General features: G+C 43.1%; 1 protein-coding gene across 2 annotated transcripts in view; it reads right to left on the reverse strand.

The window, feature by feature from the left end:
• The window catches only part of Lypd6 (LY6/PLAUR domain containing 6), a 135,015-nt gene extending 116,827 nt beyond the window's left edge, over window positions 1-18,188 (reverse strand). Inside the window, exon 1 of one of the 2 annotated variants that reach the window (XM_051166814.1) lies at window positions 18,047-18,188. The gene's annotated coding sequence lies outside the window, so the exon portion shown is untranslated. The remainder of the gene's footprint in view (window positions 1-18,046) is intronic. The other variant, XM_051166813.1, reaches the window with a different exon arrangement.
• Between the last annotated feature and the right edge of the window lie 6,716 nt (window positions 18,189-24,904).

Consider the following 24,904-nt stretch of genomic DNA (forward strand, 5'->3'; position numbering starts at 1 on the left):
TGGATGCCGTGTGAGTTTTGTTTACTAAAACAAATGTCTAAGACAATGCACTTGAAAGTGAAAGGCTAATTGTATTCAGTCACCAGGAGCCCAGGCCCACTTGCCTGGGACCCATGGCAATGCATAATGTCACAGTGGGAACGCACAGTGGAAACATCTGCACCCAGTACAGACAGCGACCACGAGATCGGTCCCAGTCTTCCCTCCAGGTTCCTTCTGCTAAAGGCTCCCCCACCTTTCAACAGTGCCAAGCTGAGGGTTAGGCGTTTGGATGTCGCGGGCTCTAGAGCACCCTCCAGACAAGTGCTTCTTAACCTCCCTCCTGCTGTGACCCTTTAATATGGTTCCTCCTACTGTGGTGACTCCCAACCATTTTCCTTGCTACTTCCTAACTTTAACTTTGCTACTGTTTTGAATTGTAATGTAAATGTCTGTGTTTTCCGATAGCCTTAGGTGACCCCCCTGTGAGAAGGTCCCTTGACCTCCCAAGGGGTTGCGCGACACAGATTGAGAACCACTGCTCTAGATCCAAACTAAACCGGCAGGCTCTTCCCACAAGGTGTACAGGGCTCTCTTTGCTGTTACGGGCTCTCAGGTAGCCCTTTTACAGTAGCTTCCAAGACCATCATATTGAAAGATTCTACCTTCCCAGTCCCTGTCCACTGACCTTCCATGCCCTCTCCCTCACTCTAATGTCACCAAAGCACTGATCACCATCTGCCACACAGAGTTTCCTGTCTCCTTGTCTCTGGCTTTCTAAAATGTAAGCTCTACTCCAGTCGGGGGAGGGGTGGGGTGAGGGTTTGGTGGGTTTATTCACACGTTAGCCCCAGGGTCTTTTGTGTGTTTTGTTCTCTACTGGTTTTCCATTAGAACTGTTCTTGGCATGTGCTCTCAGTCTCAAACACAGAGAGAAAAGCAGGGAGTAGGCAGCTGGGAGCTCCGTAAGGACATCCACTTTGCTATGCATACTGTAGGTATTCCTGGACAGGGCTTCCTCTGAACCCACCCCACAGAGCGTATCTGGTGCCTGATCGCTGATTTTTGCACTAGAAAATATAAAGCGTTAAGCCATTCCAATCAGTGGACACATTAAATGTAGGCTGTGTTGATGTATTATTGTATTGCAGGCTTTCAAAGGCTGGAATGTAGCTCGGTTGGTAAAATGCTTGCCTAACACGCATGAAGCCGTGACTCCAACCTCAAGCACTACATAAAACCAGGCATGGTGGTACAACGTGCCTATAAACTCAACAGTTTGGAGGCGGAGGCTGGAGAGTCAGGAGTTCAAGGTCCTTCTTGGTTAAGTAGCAAGCTCAACGCCAGTCTAGACACATGAGACTGCCAATAAATAAATAAATAAATAAATAAATAAATAAATAAATAATTTAAGAAATAAAATTAAAAATAAATTAAAGGTCTTTAAGTGAAAGGGTAATCTCAAATTATATGTGAAAATTCCCCCAAATCACAAACATGAGGAGATTTCTCAGGGTTGCAGAGATGGATCAGCAGTTAAGAGCAGTTAGTTCTCATGCAGAGGATCCACATGGCAACTCACTATCATCTGAAACTCCAATTCCAGAGGATCCAACACCCTCGTCTGACCTCCGCAGGTTCTAAGCATGCATATAGTGCATACACATATACACATGCAGGCAAACATCCATACACATGAAATAAAAATATTTTTCAAAAGAGAGAGAAATGTCTTAAGTCCTAGCAAAAGTGGCACAAACACCTTCTCAAAAGCAAATCTAAAAAAAAAAACAAAAAACAAAAAAAAAAAAACCTCAATATTTTCACTTTCGGGGGGTTATATTACAGCAAATAAAATACACTTTCATGCCACATCCCACAACAAGAAATTTCCATTGCTTTGTCATTAGATCGATTAATAAAACCAACAGGTGCTTTTACAAATCAACTCCCCTTTACCGAGCAATGATGCTGGTGGTGACTGCCCTTGCTTTGTTGTAGATGTCTACCCCAAGCCATGGTGTCACATCCCAACAATGGGTCCTTAGTAGGAGAGCCTTCAAAAACCACAAGGGCCTGGGGAGCCTCAGGTTTTCCGCACATTGAGTGTTGTCATTTTAGAGATTCCTTTTCATTGACGGCTTTATGGAAATTCGTCACCCATGAAACAGCGGAGAAATCGAATGCTGAAACACGCCAAAACAAAGCCTACCAAGTGGCTTCGCGACAGGTATGTTCAGTCCCATGAAGAGCATCTGAGTCCTACGTGAGGAGACTCAGGTGTCTTCCAGCGTTTAAGAGCTGCTATGGTTTGGAGCTGATCACATAGACACAAGGGTTTGAATTTGAGGGATCTGGGCCAAAGTTTCTACATAGAGTCCCTTTAACTTTATCTGTGTATCTTAGAAAACAAGACAATAAACACGGAACATTAATTAGTATCAAGCTTGTGAGCTACAAAAAAAAATAGGTTTAATTGTTAAGTCAAATAGTGTGGGATGTCAAGTAATAGCTGCATTACTGGCATGAAAGGGGGGACAATTATAATAAATTAAATTAAGCGCCGCTCATTAAGTAATCTGCTCATTTACTCAGCAAACACCTACGGAGAGGAGTCTCTCATCAGATAACTACCTAGCGTTTGCTACATGCATGAGGCCAGTGATGAGTGATAAAGGACCACAGAGTTTAGGAAGACAGGAAAGGCTGATGGTGGTTTGGATAGGAATGGCCCCCACAGAGACATGTGTTTGAATGCCTGACCCATAGGGAGTGGCACCATTAGGCAGTGTGGCCTTGTTGGAGGGAGCGTGTCACTGTGGGGACGGGCTTTGAGACCACCTATGCTCAAGCTATGCTCAGCATGGCGCACAGCCTCCTACTGCTGCCTGTGCATGCATTAATAAGTAGAATTCTCAGCTACTTCTCCAGCCCTGCATCTACCTGCACACTGCAATGCTTCCTGCATGATGAACGACTAAACCTCTGAAACTGTAAGCCAGCCCCAGCTAAATGTCTCCCTTTTTAAGTGTCACTGTGGTTATGGTGTCTCTTCACAGCAACAGGACCCTAAGCCAGGCTGCTTCGAAAGCTGGAAGAGATGAATTTAAAAACTGAATTATAATGCAGATGACTCCTCTGCAAGACAAGTCAAAGAGGCCAAGATAGGCAGGGACCTCAGACGTGAGCCCATATTATAAAGAGTCTTTGTGTGTGTGTGTGTGTGTGTGTGTGTGTGTGTGTGTGTGTGTGTGTGGTCTGTGTGGTGTGTGTGTGTGGTGTATGTGTGGGTGTATATGTATGGGGTGTGTGTGTGTGTGTGTGTGGGGTCTGTGTGGTGTGTGTGTGTGGTGTATGTGTGGGTGTATATGTATGGTGTGTGTGTGTGTGTGTGTGGTCTGTGTGGTGTGTGTGTGTGTGGTGTATGTGTGGGTGTGTGTGGGTGTATATGTGTGGGTTGTGTGTGGGGTGTGTGGTATGTGGGGGTGTGTGGTGCGTGTGTGGGGGTGTGTAGTCTGTGTGGTGTGGGGGTGTGTGGTGTGTGTGTGGTGTGTGTGTGGTCTGTGTAGTGTGGGGGTGGGGTGTATGTGTGTGTGTGTCTGTGCGTGTGTGGTGTGTGTGGTGTGTGTGTGGTCTGTGTAGTGTGGGTGTGTGGGGTGTGTGTGTGTGTGTGGTGTGGAATATGTGTGTGTAACTGTAGGCACAGGAATACCATGACACATAACTCTTGGGAACCAGTTCTTTCCTTCTATTCTGAATCAAACTCAGGTTGTCAAGAGGTATGCAGAAACTGCAAGTACTTTTTCCATCACATCAGCCCTAAGGTATCTTTTATAAGAGGGAAAAACATAATTATCAACTATTCATGAAATTGAAAAACATAAGTTGTTTTGGAATTTAAAAGTATATATAACTAAATGGATGTGGATATAACTAATTCTATTTTCAGACCAATTTAAAAATATTTAATTTAGTTTTGATACATGGGATTTTTATTAATGCATATTGGTAGTACACACTAATGGAATTCAGTATGAAGTTTCCACGTATCTGTAGAGTGTGCACTGATCAAACTCAATCTCCCTTTCTTGCTCTCCCACCTGTACCTTCCCAATCTCTACAACTTACTATTCTACTTTCAAGTAAAACTTTCCTCCCATAGAAAAAACATGATATTTACTGTGTCTAGTTTTTATCACTCGATGGACGCTTGGCTAATTTCATATCTTGATTGTGTTAAAAGTGTCATAATAAACATGGGCATGTATGTGTCTTTCTGACATACTGATTTTATTTACCTTGGATATGTATCCAGAAATGGGATAGCTAGATCACATGACATGTGTAGTTTATAAAACTAGATCAGAAAAACTAAAAGAAATATTAGCATTTTGTTACATGCAACTTTGTATTCAGACAATACAAAACTGCATAAAAGAATCTAAAATTTAAAAGTAAATCAGAGGATTAAACAACCAAATATTTGAAACTTTGTAGCATACAAGTTTAATTATGAAAAGAAGATAGTAACTTTTGTTCTAACACTAGCCCAGTAAACTATTTCTTTAAAAATCATAAAAGGCAAAGTAAGTGGATAGCCTAACTTCAGGTACCTGCTGTACCTAAAAGTTACTGCAGAGATTTATATTTCCTAATTTCAGAAAGTAAAGTAGCAAACTACATAAAATGGTCAGTATGGACTCTTTTTCTTCTTGACTCAACAGACTACATAGGACCTCCCTATGTTCACCCACACCCAGCAACCCTTACAAAAAGCACTAGTTCAATCGACTCAATCACAGAGGTCTAGTCCAGATTGAGCCATGCTCCACCCTGCCATCTCACACGCCTCTAGACTTGCCACCTGCCACCTCTATCTGGAAATCTCTTAACTTGTCCCAGCTCTTCACCACACCAAGGAGAATCTGATAGAGAAATCAGCCTGGAACTGACTTAGGACTAGTTCAAAGTGTTAGAAGAGTCTATGCAGGCCTCCAGGGGACAAATGGTCAGAAATGGACTTACCCAGCAGTACATCATACATACTACAATACTGGCCTGCTAAGTAAGACATGCCCACTGGTGTAATAGTGGCAATGGCAGTTCTGAGATTAACCAACTGTTTTCTGATAGGGCTTAAGACCTGCTCTGCAGGATGGGTAGAAGAGACTCCTAATGAGCCAAGGTCCTGAGAATAAGTGACTATGAGTGTGCAGCCCTAAGTTAGACATTTATATCAATACCCCACACAAGGCCCAGGGACCATTGCAGAAACAATCTAAGAGATGGTAAATAGTGCTGTGTAATTCTGTCTACTGTATGTTACATGTATTCATGCGTTATTATCTAGCAGCATAAAAGCAAGTCAGTCAACATTCTATAACAGACGGGAGGGGGGCTCATGAGGTTTCACCACTATATGAGTTGCTATTGGTGACTGATGAGTACTGAGAGAGAGACAGTTATTTTCATGGACATGGCTTGTGATAAGGTGCCCCACACCCATGTGCATGCTGGTGCCACTAACTGGACTGGCTATTGTGACAAAACAGAAGAGAAGAAGGCAGGAAGGTGGGGGAGGTAAAGCATCATGGACATCTGGTGGGTACCAGGATGGGGATTTATGTAGATGTTCATCTAGATACATTGCATACATGTATGACATCCGTCAGGGAGTAAACTAAAAACATCCTGTTTTTCTTTAAAAGGAGATATATGACATAAGTCAGTACAAAATCCAAGGCTGGTAGAGAGGGTGCTGAATGGGTTCCATAATCCATAATGCCACAAGGAAGAATGGCGCATGCTTTATACATATTAGTATTTGCCTTTCCATCTTCATTATACAGCTATACGATGAGCTGTACTACTTTGCTCAGAAATGCTGTCAGAACAAAACTTCGATCTTCTACACATTGTTCTTTTCTGAAGTATTATTCTCTCCGTTAATATAAATGTCCCAATGTTTGGTTAAGTGTGTGTGGTGTGTGTGTGTGTGTGTGTGCGTGTGTGTGTGTGTGTGTGTTGGAGAATACATTATTTGTACTCTGACTGTCTGTGACTTAACACAGTCTGCAGCATAAAAATAATGGAAATGCATAGCTTACAGGGTTTTTTTTTTCCCCAACCTGGATTTATCTTATAGTAGCAGCAGGGATTTTTCTAACAGAGTGAATTTCTGATCAAAAGGCTCCCAGACAACACATTCTAGGCGAAGAGACTAGCTGCAAAAGAAACAGGAAAAGAAATGGATTACCTTGCTGTAGAGACACAGAATTTTGCAACCAAAAAGACCTGAAACATCAGAAACTTCTGTATTCTATGTTGCACAAATCACTGACCATAACGATAAGCACACATAATGAGCATCATTCTCAGGGAGACTGGGGGGCTCTCTGCCACAGTATGCCTCTCTGCAGATATTTAATATCTGCACCCAATCATACCTAGCTCTCTCTGCTCCTCCAGGAGAGATCCAAACCCACATGCAATGTCAGAGCCACCTATAAGCTACAGAAAACCACGTCACCTGCAGTGTCTTACAGATGTTGTAACAGGTACCACATTCCTTGAATGTGCAGGGCCTACCTGAAAATTGTCCCCTCTAGCAAAGGTCTCTCTAGAACAGCTCCCAAGCCAAGAAAGAAATGCCACTGCAGACTGCCTTTTAAAATGCTATTCCACTTTATGAGTTGGGTCTCCCTTCATCTGGAAAGTTCAGTCTGAATAGCCTTGGTGGAAAAAATTTCTTTCACATGACGAAGTTTTCACTCGTGTCGCTTACCCACATTGAAAATGAATGGCACTAGCAATGGGACGAGTTTATTTCTGCACCATTCCTCAGAACCAAGCAGCCACACATCACAGGATGCAACATTTCAGTTAGCCACAGTTCCAGTCTACGACGAGGAACATGCAGAATGCTGGCCACAAGAGATTAAATAGCCTCTGTTTTAAAAAAAAAAAAAAAAAGCATCTCTGCCGTGTGTATTATTCCTTTTCACAAGGTGGAGGAGCTTCGTGAGAGACAGCTCTTGGAAGAAGTGTTCAAGAGCATAGGAGGACACTGTACATCTTGCCTGTTTAGAGCAACCTTGCTACAGTGCCCTCTATTTTATCTTGGATCAAACATCCAACATAGTCTATATTTATAACTCAGAAGCCCCCGTATGACCTAGAGATACAGGGAACAATGAAGAAGCAGTGAAGAAATTACAGGAGAATAATCAAGTCTCGATGGGAAAGACGGTCTTTATTATCTTCCTTGAACTTTTAATAGAACCTGCTTACACAGCTTAGCACTCTTTGGTATAAAGTACAAGGCAGCCCCGTTTTATTTTTATCTGTGAACATGTCAGTTGTAACTTTCCAAAGCCCCAATGGCAGGTGACTCGCAACTTTGAGTCTGTTTCCCTCCATCCTGTATACCTGGAGGATATTCTTAGGACACAGAGGCAGGGAAGGTCCTGAGAAGGACCTCCACAGCTTGTGAGATCCATCTGTTTTCTTCGACCTTAAGAAGCTAAAAGTAGGTGGCAGTTGCCATACTGTATAAAACCCACCCTTCCCGTCCTTTTTTATGCCTCCTGGGTCTTTATGGCTGTTCTCTGTGAGAGTTATCATTCCAGTCAATGTCTTTAACTGAGGGCTTTGTCTGTGCTAGGCAAGATGCTCAGGCTGGCGGCACCATAGAAATAACTAGGTAGAGTACCAACAAGGTTACAATAATGCAAAACATAGGGATGTATGTTAGAATTTAAAGCTTCACTGATGAGGGAGCGAGGACCAAAGGCTTCTCTGGGGATGCTGCACTGGACTGGGCCCTGGAGGATAAAAAGACTTGTCAAGTAGGAAATGATGGGGGGCCACTCCTGACCAAGCAGTGCCTCTGAGAGAACAAACCAGAAATGCTGCAAAAGGGGCTGTGAATTCCCAGAGCTGGGTGACTGGGATTCTGCATTAAAAGAATGTGATGAAAAGAAAATGTTTCTATGAAGTTCTACATAAAAGAAAAGCATGTATTTCTAATACACTCCTTTGATCTACAGAAAGTCACTACATAAATGCCAAATATTACTTCTATTCAAGTCTGTATTTTAAATGGCAATATTTCAGAATAATTGAAAGTAGATTTTTTTTTTCTCTCCAAGATAGAAACATTCTAAGAAGTTCAATGTATTCCATATGGAAAATCAAGTCAGAAAATGGCAAGATTTTATAACAAAAAAAGAAAAAAAAATTCCAGGAAGATGTACAAGACCTTCAATTATTTATAGTAGCTCTATGCTCTTAGAAGGCAGGAACTCCTATACCCTGAACTCCACTTGAACTACATGTCCAATCCATGCTTCACTTCCTGCCCATGAGAACTATTTCATTAGATCAGCAGAAATGGGGAAGTTTTAAATGTCAAAGGATATCATGATGTTTCCTACTCATGTGGGACTTTGATATTTAATTGCCGGGCACCTTGGCTTTATATTTGAGGTAGTGAAGTCCAGACAGTAGGTGACCATCTTGCTAAATGTCAGCCAGACAGTGAAACTGGAGGAAAAGAATTTGCCGCAAGCAACACAGGAAGATGCCTGAGAGAGCCCATGCTTGAGCACAGGCAAGCTTTAACACACACCCCCCCATAACTCACACACAGCCCAGCTGCCATGGACATGTGCTCCCAAGCATGTACAATGCTGTAGATGAAGAGTTCCAGGGACAGAAAGTAAAGTGTCCTTAGCACTGAAAAGTGAATAGAGATGTATACATTATTTGAATCTCTGTTCTGTTACCCAGGAACAGGAAATTTCCGGGTGTCTTGAAAAGGAACTTGAGTATCATGCAGAGTTGCTAATATTTCATACTTGAGATGGAAAAGGCAAAAAAAAAAAAAAAAAAAAAAGGAAGGTTGTAATCTTTTCTTCTGCGTCTTAGAGCATTAAGGAAGCTTTTAAGGAAACAGAGGACACCACACACTTCTGATGCAAGATCTAGAGGCCCTTAGGATGAAACTGACCAGGATGCTCCCTCCCTGGGGACTAGCTCTTATAGTGCTAGATATAGTACCAGAAGGTGCCAATAAAGCTTCCAAAAAAGGGAATCAACTAACAATTCTCTCCAGCTATGATGCAGATGAATCACAACAACCAGCAGGGCACAATAATCCTACGAGTACAACAGTGGCACACAGACTTTGATGGTAACCAACCACCAACTCTGCAATTGACTTGAAACACACGTTGCTCTTACACCCAGAGATAAGCGTAGCTATCACCTTCATCTCTTTGCAATGGCTGGAGATCACTATAGAAACCAAGGGCCAATCAAAATGCAGACTTGTGGAGCCCAGACCCAAGGCATACATCTAGAACACAACTCCCACATCTAAGGTTTAGGGAACACTGGAGAAGAGAAGAGGAAGATTCTAACAATCAGAGGATCAGGGAACTTGCTGTGAAACTGTCTCCTAGTAATGTCAAATGCTACAACCATAAAGTCTCATCAATACGACTGTCCCAACATGAGTGTATACAAGAACACTGTTAGAGAGGTTAACATAGATGGGGGAAAGCACCTGAATCCTCAACCCTACACAAAGAACTGTAGGCAACTGAGGAAAGCTGTGAGTAGGAAATTTGGTCCTCCTCCTCCTCCTCCTCTTCTTCTTCTTCTTTTTCTTCTCCTCCTCCTCTTCCTCCTCCCCCTCCTCCTCCTTCTTCTCCTCTTCTTGTTTATTTTTTTGATATAGGGTTTCTCTGTGTAGTCCTGGTCATCCTGAAACTCCATCTGTAGACCAGGCTGGCTTCGAACTCAAGAGATTTGTCTGCCCCTGCCTCCTAAATACTGTGATTAAAGGTGTTGGCCACCACCGCCCAGCATGAGATTTGGTCTCCTATAGAAAAGAGCATACCAACTAGTTATCCAGTCATGAAAATGTAGAAGTAACATTATATAGACTGAGTAGAGTATTTTAGGAGCGTATAGTTATATGTGTATATGTCTGTGAGACAACCATTTGTGAAAAAAGAGGCCATGCATTTGAAAGAAGGCTAGATGTGAAGGTTCAGAGGAAGAGAGGAGAAACTATATAGTTAGGTTTTAATCTAAAAAGCCGGAGACAAATATTAAAAGATACATTTTAATGTTCACCCCAAATCTTACCTTTCAAACACATCAAGTGCTTTGCTATTTAGTCCTTTTGAATGCTGTTGATAGGAAACAATTACTATAAAGGGAAGCAGACGTGGTAGAGTAACACAGAGGCTCTGGGTTCACCTTGAGTGTGGGGAAAAAGAAATCAAAAACCCAAGACAGGTAAGTGGACAATCCTGGATTTAAGAATTCTTATATGTAAGGTTTACATGAACCTACAAAAGAGTAGGATTTCATACTCAACATTCATTTAGTCTAACAATCCACTTTGTATTTATAAATACATTATTATTCTACTCATAAATACGCTATGCATAACTATTCATAAGTACACTAAAAAAGCTTTTTAACTTAAGTCTTTCTCGGTATCCTTTTATCAAAGGAGGACGAGGATTAACAGATGGGAATGCAGCACAAGAGACACGGAACTACATCATTTTAAGCTTATACTTTCCACCTAAACCCCTGGCTTACAAATCACAATGAGTGTGATTTTTTTTGCTTTTATTTTTCATGAGAAACAACCCACATTTATTCTACTTGTAACTATGTATACTACATTAGAATTGAACTTCCGGCATCTAGATCTTCAATCATAACCACCCATAAAGGGTCAAAATGTCATAAAAGCCTGGGAAAGCACTAAAAGTACCTGATGGGGCATCACACTTAGGCATTCTCTGAAAGCCAGGCGTCTCTAAACTGAGCATGGCAGACAGGGAGGTGGGAGACTTGTCTGTGGGGCTCTTATAGAGATCTTGGTATCGAGAAAGATGAGGCTTCTAAATCAGCTGATCTTTCCCTGCGCCAATCCAATGTGGTTGTCCTAATTTCAGCCCCAAGCTGCAGTACATGGACCATTTCAAGGACGCTCAGAAGGAGTACATACCCTAGAGCATTACGTCATTATCTCCCCTAGCCAGGGTTCTCCACGTTCGCTCATCAGTTAATTACTACCTCATTCAAATGCTACTCACAGTCCTGGACACCAACTCAACATCTATGTGCTCTTATCCGACTCTCTGACACCCAGCTTTCTAAAATGACGCCAAGTATGGCATGCCATAATATACACAACAGATCTTATAAAAGAACAAGATAAAAAAAAAAATCTTTATTTCTTCTGCTAAGAGTCTTTCTGACAATATCTGTCTGTTATTTTGATCACAGTCCCTTATTAAGTTGATCTTAGAGAACAATTTACAAGGACTTCTGACTCCCTTATAGGGATCAAATATTAATACTTGTCTTAATCTGCCCAAGGTGCCCTAGCAAAAATGCCTTGGACACTTACTTTATGAACAAGTGGGATTTACTGCTTAGAGACTCAGAGGCTGGGAAATCCAAGGTGAAGGAACCAGAAGATGTGCTTCCTGGGGAGGGCACATTCTCTGCCTCTCAGATGGCACCTGCTGCTTATCGTCACATGGCTCCTGGACAAGAAGCATTCTTCAGTTTCTTCTGTGAAGACACCAATACACGGATGAGGCTGGGACCAAAGGTCCCACTTCTTGACACTACCACATTTGTTTTTACCTTCTAACACATATACTGGGAAGGGTGCCAAGCCTCAGACCATCAAAAATCAATACGTAATAGTTAATAGTTTGAATATACAATGCTCCCTTACAATAAAAAGGAAGACGGGAAGGAAGGAAGGAAGGAAGGAAGGAAGGAAGGAAGGAAGGAAGGAAGGAAAAAATCGAGTTTACCGAAATAGTCAAGGGTAACTGGTATATACTGGGATCCACAGTATGGAAATGAAATGAACCCAAACCAAGGACTGAGGGACAAACAAAATTGAAAGCAAAGAAAGTACCGGTCTCCAATCATGGAAATTTGAAAGAGCACAGGGGTACAAATGGCAGAAATAGATCAAAAGTCAACATTATGGTAGAGTACGCGAAGACAAAACGACTGCCACTTTCACAGGTACAAGAAAAGCCAGGAAAATCACCGGACACAAGACTAAATCAAGACCAGTGGGACGTGCTAGGCCAGAGGGTAAGCAGCCCTCGGAACTCATTCACACTGCTGTGAATGTCTGAGGCTGCCGGCCCCTTCACTCGGTTCAGAACACTCCGCAGTACTTATTCCTAGGAGAGTTCTCCATGCGCTGTACCAAGGCAAGGACAGATTCCTCTAGGAGGTAAGAAATAGATCGACCCCTGTTTTCATGTGGTTTACACTGCTAGTTCTTCGTGTCCTAAGAGCCCCGGCAAACAGAATCCTGCTAGGTTTGGGCCAGCTGTGACTATCTATAGATAAAGTGCCTACTGCCAAACAAACTCCACAAAACATTCACGTCAACATGCTGCCCTTCAGAGAGTTGGAATCCAGTGCAGTGGGCCAACTCTCACCCACAGAGATGTTCAGAAGACAGAAAACAAAATGACCTCCACTCCAATGAGTTCTCCTTTATAGTAAGACTATGTAAAAATCAACAGTTAGGACAGCATGGCTTGGTTCCACAACATGGCTTTTATAAGAACAATGCATCGCACATTTTGTAGAAATGTTTGATCAAGAGTTGAGGACATGGGTAAATGCTGTTTTTAAATTATCTGTTTGACTTAACAATGTTTATTATTAGGGCTATAATTATTATTACTACAGTATGCCTACTAGCAATCAATCAGGACACTGACACTTGTCAAAGTTTACAATAGCCTTAGTTAACCTGGGGCAGAGCAGACATTAATCTTCTAAACTACTTCCCATAGTGGGGCAGGTATGAGATCCCTGCCCCAATCCCATGCCATCTGCTTCTAATAAATTCTATTAAGCTACCTCCCATCCATAATCCCAAATACTTGCTAATGTTCTTCATGAGCCCCACCTTAGGCCCACCTATCTTCTTTGCCCTGTCCATGTGATGGCTTTTTATTAATTAGCATCAAAATACATCAGACCGTCCTCCAACAGGTTAAGAACATCTGCTCTGCAAGCAGGAGGACCTGAGTCTGGTTCCCTGGCACACATGTAAAATGTCAGCAGTGACAGTGCATGTCTGTAAACCCAGCATTTGCCATGGAAATGTAGGCAGATCTCACCTCACTTAAAGAGCAAGCTGCCAGTCCAGTGAGAGACTCTATCTCAAGGCAATACAGCAAAGAGTGATAGAGAAGACACCCAATGTCCTGCTCTGCCATCTGCACATGTGCACAGGACACACATACGCACATATGCACACACACGTACACACACACACACACACACACACACACACAAGTTTTAAAAGCAAAAATAAAAATCACTTGAAAACATGCACTACCCAGAAATAGTCACTGTCAACATTTTGAAGGCTTTTCTCTACATTGATAAGTGACCTGATAGGGAAAATTTAAATAAACTCCACTCGATTTCATACTTTTAAAAAATTGTACCACACCAATGCAGTTTTGTAAGCGTCCCTTTTCTTCACAAAGACTTCAACATTTTTATTAAAATGGGGAGCTGGGAGATAGCACGCAGCTATGCTATTAGCTGCTGAGAACAGACTTTAAAACCACACCCCATAAGCACACCAGGAACTGCTTATCTTTAATCTTCCATTCTGACTTTAATCTTACTCTTTTTGTTCCCATGCAGGCTGTCCTTTCGGCTCTTCCCATAGCGTCTTGCCCTTACCATGAGCATGGCCTATCGTCTGTACACATCTCCAACGGTGCTTAACTATGACATGTCCAGACCACTTCCTGGAGGAGCCTATTTGTCTCCTCGGAAGTGCCTATTGATCTCCACTTTGCCTGCTTCTTGGCCCACTTCCCATCCCGAACAAAAGGTGGTAAATAGGGAAGAAACTGGGACACGTCAATTACTAGGGTTTTCTGAACGATGTTTAAAAACACATTTTCTGTAACATTTTAGTGGCAAGCCCATTTTCCTCTCCAATCTCTAATCCTAAATCCTCATTTTCCCGAATAAGTCTGTTTGCTCTTAATACTGATAACCCTGTCACACACAAGGACATAGTCTGAAGCACTGAGCCAAGGATGTTTCCTGAAACCCTTTTCCTAACTGGAGCCCTGCAGGGCACAAGCGAATGTCCCACTAATGTTCTAATGAACCAAGTCTCTCTCTCTCTCTCTCTCTCTCTCTCTCTCTCACACACACACACACACACACACACACACACACACACACACGTGAAGGCCATCTGGCCTGGCCTTTGTGATTTATCTGTGTCTAGTCTGTTGATCAGGTCTGGAGTCTTCTGAGCACACGCTGTTCCTTGATCTAGTATCTCCAGTGGGTGAACTGCCTAAGAGAGCCCGAGTGCAGGAATCTTACTCAGCAGAAACAGAAGCGAAGAATGCATTTACACTCCGTTTTATCTCTCTTGGCCTCTGAACACATGTATGGTATAGGAAAGTCCATCAGTCCCTCGCACACAGCATTTGCGTTTCAAAACAGCGTCAGACATTCATCCCGATGACCCTTTACAAATTCATTTCTGGTTATCTCATATCTATTGTGCATATAATAAATAAATCACCCTTTCTGGGGATATGTTATAACAATAACTTAATAAGCCAGCCCTTCAAGTAGCACCTTTCATTATATGTATTTAGGCATGATCCTCTTTACTTTCCCCCTATGTGTTCAGTGCTTTAAAGCACTTGAGCCTAAGGCTTCCACTTTTCTTACTACTACAATTACCTAGAAGGTAATTTACATATCCCCTATTTTCTAAAGTTTCACTTGACGGTCAACTATCTCCTTTATTTTCCTCACTGTGTTAGCACTGAGTTCCCTTTACAGAATGATTATAGATTTGGCCTCTTTTCTTTGGCATGCCCTCTCCCATGCTGAATGAAAACCACTCTTCATTACATACTATAATCTGTGTTTTATAAACTAATGCCTAAGTGGACAGTTCCGGGATGAAGGGATGGTGCCAGCAGCTACCAGCCATGGGTCGATTCCTGGGTACCACACCCCATGCTGAAGACTTGAAAAGCATTTCAATGTTAGGTTCAGGTGTTGGGCCTGGAGCGGAGCTGCTACAACTAAAACAGCGATCATGAACAAACTGAAAAATTACATGACATTAAGTTCATTTTTCAGCATTGCAAGGAAATTGAAATATAGAATGATCTGATCACTTTCTGAAGTCTCACGGTATATGATGCCAAGACCTGAATCCAGAACCCTCACTATCAACTAAGTCTTAGTACTTGTAAAGTCAATATGCACCTCCATTAATGCAAATGAAATAACCTCTTAGATTTCAGTAAACATTAGGCAATATCCCAAGTATATATGCTGAGCCGTGATTTTTCCAAGAAAAGATCTGTAGATGATAGGTCCTTAATAAATAACCAGGTAGGCACAAATGTGCCAACTATCTACATAAGTAAACATGTGACTTCTCTTTCATCAGTGTCTTCTTCTGTGTCTCTCTGGGACTTTTTGCTGTAGGATAGTTTTTTCCTATAGAAAGTCTGGGTTGATTTGAGTCATAAGAATAACAAGAACTGAAACAATCACTCCTGATTTCACTGTAAACGGTCTATGGAACCTGTGAGGAGTTTCTGCTGCTGCTGCTGCTGCTGCTGCTGCTGCTGCTGCTACTGCTACTGCTGCTGAAGAGGAGGAGGAGGAAGAGGAGGAGGAAGAGGAGGGGGGAGGAGGAGGAGGAGGAGAAGAAGAAGAAGAGGAGGAAGAAGAAGAAGAAGCAGGAGCAGCAGCAGCTTCCTGAGCATCCCTGGCACTCCACCTTTTTTATCGCTGCTGGGACAGTACAGTGAGCATCATTCCTTGGGGCTTCACTACTCAGATCGTTATCAACTAGAGAAAACAGTGGTTCCTTAAAGCCATTGTTAGCTTTCTTCTTAAGTCTTCGTCAGCCACACTTTAGTGGAAGCTAAGTGACATTTAGCGTACAACAATGCTTTTCAGTAGTGACACGTAATGTCCTGAAGCTATGGGTTGAACATTCAAAAGGGGTGCAGAAAACAGAGGTCAGCAAAGAGCAACAATGTAAGTCATGAAGGTGGGAATTTTTAAAAGGGACTGACAACAAAAAAATATAGATGATGTAAAGGAAGAATTCAGAAACTATCTTACTTGGAGTGCTATCAGGCACTGTGGAAAAAAAATCAATCTGAAAGGATAGCAGGCTACCAAGAAGAGACTTGACACCCTATGAGCATATACGGGGGAGGAAATCCCCCTCAGGCACAGTCATAGGGGAGGGGAGTAAGGAGAAAATGGGAGGGAGGGAGGAATGGGAGGATACTAGGGAGGGGATAACCATTGAGATGTAATATGAATAAATTAATAAAATATATTTAAAAAGAAATTTACAAGAAAAAAAAAAAGAAAGCTTCAATTATTCCAAATGGAGAACAGGAGTGATAAAGTATCACTTCCTCACAGATATTTCAATGTATTGCATAATCTGTGCCATATGGTACAATATATGCTATTGCTTTATCTATCATACATACCCAGAATTACTCCCAATTATGCATTTCACACTATAAACCTTCACCTTACAAAGCTTATCAGCAGCTTCAAACTGCGCCCATGAACCATGTGTGTGTACCCTCTGGGGTGGGTCTGGAAACATTTCTGATATTTTTAGCTCGTACAATACAGTTCATAGAGGGCTTTGTGTGCCTCCAAGCTTGGAAAGCTACTGTGTGTTCACAGGACCAGAGAGTACTGTAAAACTGCCGTTTAAACAAGGAAGCCTCTTTTCAGTCCTCCTTCAGTCAGCTGCCTTTGGATCAGGTACAAACTAAAATTGAAAAGGCATAGATGTTTTACATTTAAGTAGGTTTTAACATCAGTGTACATTAAACTGTCTCATGGGTGGCTACACAAATGCCTTTGCAAACTTGGTACATGTGAGCACACACACAGTTGTCTTCAGAAATCAGCACAGGTTCAGATTTTTAAACAGCTACTTAAGAGTTCCTGTCTCTTGGAAGAAAACGCAATGGCTTTAAGGAAGTTGCTCTGGTATCTGCGATGGCTGTCAAGGGCAGAGCACATGGACCCATGAGTCAATTTATCAAGAAAAGATTTCTGCTGGAGACTCTGAAGTCCCTCTCTTCCCACAAGGAAATTTTGGACGTCACACCATGAGTAGCTTACCAAAGGGACAAACATACTAGTCTTTTTGTCCTGTTCTCTAGGTCAATGCTGTACACCCAATAGCTAACAAAAAATCGCTCTGCATCCCCCCCCCCCGCCCCCAGAGCCCCCAAGTTAAACAAGTCTTTGTTGTCCCAAAGGATGGCAAGTTGATTGCCATTCTTAAGATACCTGTGACCATGCTGAATCAAGCATCAAGTTTTAAACCACGGGGACCAGGCAGGTGAAGGAAATAGTCTGTGGAGGGATCAAAATGAGTCATACAGACCAACAAAGTTCTGTTGAAATTAAATGCTTAGTCAAATAGGAATCGACCCAACTACTGTAACCTGAGATGGGGGCAAAACTCAAGTCTAGGTGAAGTCCCCACTCCTTCTGCAGTTCCTACACGGGGTCGCCGGGGTGGGTGGTCGCAGGGCCCAGCAGCAGGGCGGTGCCCTAGCACGCCGCGCCTCCCACTACCACCTCGGGTGGGCAAAGCCCCGCAGCAACACGTGGGGCGCGGCCAATTCGCGGCCCGCAAACTCATTCCAGCGGGAGTTCAGTGTGTAAGCTCTCTGGGACGCCTGCAGCAAGCTTCCCCTGCCTTGAACTTGCAGCAGCTCCTGACATTTGCATCCCTACGCGGCGCGCGCCCAGCACACTTCCGACCTGCACGCCTAGCTCAGCTTTCCACCTGACACGGAGCTCAGCGGCCGCGACTCACGCCCCTCCGAACAGTCCCAGCCCGGGTGGCACGCCCAGTCGCCCGCACCCCGCGTCTCCTTTTGTGTTCCCCCCGGACCACCACCACCACTACTCCACTCACACTTACCCGGGCTGCACGCGTCCCTGCCGCCAGAGGCAGCCCGCTGCCCCATCCCACGAACACTGCGGCGCCCCCCGCGTGTGCAATGCGGAGCGCCGCCTGCGCGCGGCCGGAGCCGGGAGCGCAGAAGGAGAAGGAGGGCGGGAGCACAGCGGGAGGGACGCGCGGGGCGGTGGGGGGCGCGTGCCACTCCCACTCGCGCCCGGCCTCGAGGGTCGCGGGGCCAATCAGCGCGTGCAGGAGGAGCCGAGCCCTCTGCGGGACGCGTTCATTGGCCTGGCGCTCGCCTCCCAACTCCTGGGGACTCAGCCCCAGCGCCAAGTCTGCAAACTCTAGCACAGGTGGCGGAAAAGGGGTGGGGGGGTGGGGAAACTCAGGACCTGTCAGGGAAGCTGGTTCCCACGGAGTGTCCACGCCGATCTGTTTGCTCAGGTTGCAGGTCCCTTCCTGTGCGCGACCCTCTGCCTACCGCCAGCCGAGCTGCTTATGGTGGCCAGCTGCCATGCGTCCCGAGCGCTGCTGAAGGACAACGCCCCAGGCCAAATCTCAATCCCTCTCACTCCCGACTGTCCTTGGGGTGAAATTCACTGAGCCTAAGAGCCAGACTCCAACCAAAGCCGCTTGACTTTTACAATGGAGAACACAGGCTGTGGGCTGGAGGCTGGAACACAGTCAGGCAGAACTTGCTTTGGACTGGGGGCATTAGGATGTTGGGGAGTTGAGAAAAACACTGAGCAAAATTCCACCTTGTTTAAACCCTTTCTCTAACACCCAACACAAACACCTCGACCCTCTGTGCCCAATTCCTGCACAATTTCAAGAGTTGATGAGGAGCTGAGATGACCAGAAGGAATCTGTGGGTCCACCTTTAGCCTCCCCTTGGCCTCTGTTTGGTCTGCCTCCACCTGTGAGGTAGGACTGCCCTTAAGAAAACAGAGCGCCCCCTTTGAAAGCTTGGGTCCATCGTGGGTTCTCTTGAGCTCTCTATTTCTGGAACTATTTTAGCCCTCTGAATACCCCTGCCTCTGTCCTTACCCATAACATACTCTCTCCCAACATAAAGATATATTTATTTTTTTTACCTAGCACCCAACAGCACCGTTTGGAAGAAGCTAAAATAAGATGTTTTTTATCAACAGCTTCGGGGCCTCAGCATTTTTCTTTCTCGGTTGATGTTTGTGCACAAGCTTTCACAAACTCACACAGGCTCAAGGATCATGAAAATAATGAGTGCCCCTATGTAATCTTTTGGCAAACGAGGAGATGCTGCTGTCTTTGGCTTCCCACAGTGCTCAGCATTTGGAATTTTATGAACTAATCAAAGCGAACCTGCCTGTTGCCCTTAGTATGCGGGTAGGTTACACCTGCAGATTAGAATATTTGATTAACGACAGAGTGTCAGGGTGTTGACACCTGCCGGGGGAGGGGGGAACTTCCGGTTTTGGCAGTTCATTACCATAAACCTAGTTCACCTGATTGAAAAAAAAATATTCAGGGCTGGGGTATTAGTTTATAACAGAACCCTTCCCCTAGCATATAAGAAGCCTGGTTTAATGCATAGCACCACAAAAAAATCAATCGATTAATTAATTTAGTATACAGTCTACATTAGGTAAAATCTTAATATTTGGATTCTAAATAATGTTCAGACTGGACAAGTTAGTTCATGCCCCTAATCCCACCACTCACAGGCAGAGATGGGAGGATCATTATGAGTTCAAAGCCAACTAGATAGTACATGGTGCATTGTAGGCCAGCCGGGTTTCATAAGACACTGTCTCTAGAATAAACGGAGCAAACAAAACAAGAGAAAGAAGAAAAAGAGAAGTTAACATTGTTGTTCAGTTATATTACGGAATTTCATACGGTTAGAAGGGGAGAAATGAAATCCACAGTCTAATTTTTTTTTAATGTATTTTAGAAGAAATAAATGACATGCATGTAAAATGGCAGGTTACCTTTATATTTTAGAATAATGGATAATTATTTGTTTCATCCTTTGTATTTTATTGTACTTTCTAATAAAAATATAGTATTAGAGGCGTCCATTACCCCTCAGGCATCAGAGGAGCTAAAAATTCTAAATCCTTCAATTCCCCTCCTTGTATCTCACCATCGAGGCCCATAATCCTGTGTGTAGAATAAGGTTAGTCCCTTCTTGACACCCTCATCTTGTCTGGTCAGAACTTTACAACAGCGTTTAACCCATTCTGTACAGTGGCCCAGCACGCTGCCATCTCTCTCTGACTATCCTGGCCATATGTTCCCTTTGTGAGCCAACCTCTCATGCTGACCTCCCCTGCCCCACATTCCCTGAGGCAGGATGGACAGGCACCTGCCTGTATCCAAGACATCACAGAAGCATGAAACACTCCTCTTTTCTTCCTCCTGACAGCATGTTCCCACCTCTGCTTCAAGATTCATTTCCCGATGATGTCACCTTCTTAATCAAAACTACCAGGGGTAGAATTAGCACCCTCTCCTCACCATGCTTCCAGCAGGAGCACTTTATTTATTCAATGATTATTAATCCACATCCTGCTATGTGCCAGGCACAATGACGGCAGCATATATTGCATTTATTCTCCCGGAGCACACCATGAGACAGACAGTCTTTAAATCAAATAGTCGCGCAAACAAATAACTCTATACTAAGCATGATAAAATCAGGACATCAGAAAGAAGCTGGATTTGCTTTGAGCACGTGTCTATCCCAGTTCTTAGCGACTTGTGTTATACTCTCTCCGTCTCTTTCTGTCTCTCTGTCTCTCTGTCTCTGTCTCTGTCTCTGTCTCTGTCTGTCTGTCTGCCTGTCTGTCTGTCTGTCTCTCTCTCTCTGTCTCTCTCTCTCTGTCTCTCTCTCTCTCTCTCTCTCTCTCTCTCTCTCTCTCTCTCTCGGCACTTATGTCTTTCATCATATGCTTCTGTGTACACCTATGTAGACCATAGGGCTTGATTCATAGTAGATGCTTAGAGAAAATGTTAAAATAAACATGTGGGAGAAGAAATAAGTTTTAAATACACAACCCAGATGCATTATAGCTCATGTTTTGCCACATTGCTATCCATAAACCTTGGTGCCATGTTGTGAATATTGTCATCAGAGCCTTACCTTGTGTTTCTAAATTCTTAGTTCTTCCTGCATAAACTCTCTGAGATCTTCCTGCTTGATTCATAGCTAGGAGATAGACCCAATGTATTATTTGTAGGTAGTGTATAGGAATTTGTTCATTCCTTTTTCGTCTGTTTTTTACACAAATTTTACTTTCAACATAAAAATTCAAGACTCAAGTTTTGAAGATCAAGAACAAATGAAAAGCACAATCCAAAAACTTGAACTTTGTCCAAATCAAGGCATTTTTCTTTTCAAACATCGCCCATTGAGAGGATGAAAAGGTAAATACAGATGGGGAGAAAATCCTCACAAATTACCAGGACACTGGATTGGTATCCAATATGCAAAGAGCTCTAACAACTCAGCAATAAGAAAGCAAAGAAGCAATTATGGTAAATGGGCAGAAGATATGCAGATGCTAAGTGGCACATCAAAGGATGCTCCCTATCTTTAGCGGAACACTAATTAAACCCACATGAGAGACACTACACACTTGTTAGCATAACTGTAAGAAAGATGGAAAAACCCAACAATGTCAAGTGCTAATGAATGACATCTTACATGTTCCTGGTATGATTGCAAAATGCTATAGCCACTATTGGTGGTTCTCCGAAAACTGACAGTAAGTCCCTATTGTTGACGATAACACCTATATAATTCACTGAACACAAAGGGGCTTACCCAGAGCTGTCACCACTACTGATTAGTATTCATGGCAGCAGAAGGCACTCTGCAGGATGCCAAAGGATAAGAGTAAACACCAATCCAGCCACAAACCCTTCTATGTACAAGAGTAACCTCCCTCTAAGATTCACTGGTTCAATAGTGGCACGAAACTTATGGATGCAAGCATTCAATATCTTTTCTGTGTTAAGGCCCACTTCATGAGATGGAACCCATACCCAGCACTGCTTAGGTGGCCAAGAACCGAAAACCAGATAGGCCCGGGACCTATGATAAAACTCAATAAATTAACCAAGCTAGATGAATGTAGCAATAAAACAACTCCTAACAATATTCTTCTATATTCATAGATCAGTGCCTTGCTCAGCCATCACCAGAGATGCTTCCTCCTGCAATAGATAGGAACAAATATAAAGATTCTCAGCCAGACAATATGCAGGGAGTGGGAGATCTTGGAACACTCAGGCCTAAAAGAAAAGCCTTCATCAAATTTCTCCCCTCAGAGCTGAGGGAACTCTTGGAAAGAAGAGTGTAAGAGTCAGAGACGATGGAGGAACCAAGGAACCAGTGCCTTCTAGAATTAACTGGACTGGCACGCATATGAACTCACAGTCTGGTAGTTTGAATGAAAGTGACCCCCACAGGCTAACAGGGGGTTGCAGTATTCATGTGGCCTTGTTGGAGTAGGTGCAGCTTTGCTGGAGGAAGTGTGTCAACGGGGCTGTGCTTTGAGGTTTTAGAAGTTCAAGCCAGGCCCAGTGGCTCACTCACTCTTCCTGCTGCTGGCCAATCCAGATGTGCATGTCTTGCCTCCTTCTCCAGGGCAGTGTCTGTCTGCAAGGCCCCATGCTTCTTGCTATGACAGTAATGGACTAAACCTCTGAACCTTTAAGCCCACTCCAATGAAATGTTTTCCTTTATAAGAGTTGCCATGATTGTAGTGTCTCTTCACAGCAACAGGACACTAAGACACACAGACATATAGAGACTGTGGCAGCATGTATAGGGCTCTCATGGATCTGACCAGATGGAGTCCTGGAGATGAAAGGAGAAGTAGACAAAGGGCCCCATTCCTAACCCAGAAGCTATCTCCAGTTCGTAACCACTAAATGAAAAATGTGTTTTCTCCTAGAGAGAGTCTCACTGTGGAGAGAAACCAGTCCAATTCCCAAGAGTAGATGGCTAACATAAAACACACAGTGGCACCTTTGGAAGTTATTTGTCCCATAATGTTGAGTCAGGGTGATTTTATTTTATTATTTTATTTTATTTTCTACTTTATAGGTTCTTTGCATACATACTATGGCTTCTTATTTTGGGTGTTTATGGGCTTCCTGAGTGTGTGAATGTGTGAATGTGTATATCTCTGCATTTATATGCATTTCTTGAACTTTTGTACTTTTTCTTGTTTGGTTGTTTTATCATACTCCACTTTGTTTTTTGTTTTGGTTTGGTTTGGTTTTTGTTCTTATTGTTGTTGTTTTGTTTTTATAAATTATTCTTTCTTAGATGTCTGTTTGTTTTCTAAGACAGTAAAGCTGTGTATCTGGATAGGAGGAGAGGTGGGGAGAAAATGGGAGGAGTAGGGAGAAGGAAAATGTAATAAGAATATATTTTTTGAAAAATATCTATTTTCAATGATAAAAATAAGTGAAGCTTGCCCAAAAATGAAAAATGCTATGGCCACACTAAAAACAATACTTTGACAGCTTTATAAAATACAATATATACCCAATCATGTAACTCACCAATCTCATTTCTTGAGGTCTATCCAATTGAGTGAAAAGTTTATGCTTCTGACTGGAGACATGGCTCAGCAGTAAGGGCACTGGCTGCTCTTCCAGGGGACCTGAGTTCAACTCCCAGCAACCACATGGTGGCTCACAACCATCTATAATGTAATCTGATGCCCTCTTCTGGCCTGTAGGTGTACAGGCAGGTGGAGTACCTATATATATACACAAAGCAAATAAAAAAATAAATAAATTTTAAATAAAAAAGGAAGAAAAAAGCTTATGCTCAGATAAAACTGTGAACAAATTTTATAATAATTTTATCACCAAAACCTTAAAACACCCATACTTTCCTCAACTTGAGAATAAACTATATTGTGCCCACAGAATGGAGCATTAGTCCAGAAGAAAAAGAGTGGGCTGTTGCCATAAGCAACATTCTGTATTTCAAATATACGATAGCAACTAAAAGAAAACAGACTCAAGGCAGGCATGGTGTCCCATGCCTGTAATCCACCCTTAGGGAGGCAGAGTCAGGAGGATCTCTCTGAGTTCAAGGCCAGCCTGTTCTACAAAGAGAGTCCAGGGTAGCTGAGGCTACACAGAGAAACCCTGTCTCAAAAAACAAACCAAAACAACAACAAAAGAAAAACAGACTCAAAGGGCAGAGCATACAAAACCAATCGGTAAGAGTGGCAGAGCTTGAGAAATGGTGCAGTGCTTACAAGTGCTTGACGTTCTCATAGAAAACCTGAGTTCAGATTCTAGCACCCATGTCAGGTAGCTCACAACCAACTGTAACTCCAAATCCAGGGAATGCAGGCCTCCTCTTCACCTCCGTCAGTTCCTGTGCACACACACACACATACACGCACACATACACACATGAGGGGCACAGAAAGGGAGGAGGGAGGGAGAGAAAGGGGAGGACAGAGGGAGGGAGGGAGAATAAAATCTAAAAAGAGAAAAACAAACAGTAGCAAACCCAAGGACTTGAGATTTCCCATGCTGACGGGGGCCCTCTCAGATCTGACAACCAAAAATTACGTAAGGTGATTGTTTTAACCATTACCATGGGTTGTATGTCACTGGCACAGAGCTAAATTTCATTTTATATAATATATGAATGCATGAGTTAATTGCTTGAAAACTCCACTCACTGTATCCTTATCTTACTCATGGAAATATTACCAATGCTTCTCTGATGCTGCCTCACAGAGTAGCTATGCAATAAATAGTAGTTAGATGAATAAACAGATACAAATGAAGATAGAGCTAGGATTTTACAGGAACAGTACAAAATTGTATATTCAGATCAGTGTGTCCCCTTCA

The sequence above is a fragment of the Acomys russatus genome, chromosome 24 (genome assembly GCF_903995435.1).
Source record: "Acomys russatus chromosome 24, mAcoRus1.1, whole genome shotgun sequence".
Classification (NCBI taxonomy): Eukaryota; Metazoa; Chordata; class Mammalia; order Rodentia; family Muridae; genus Acomys; species Acomys russatus.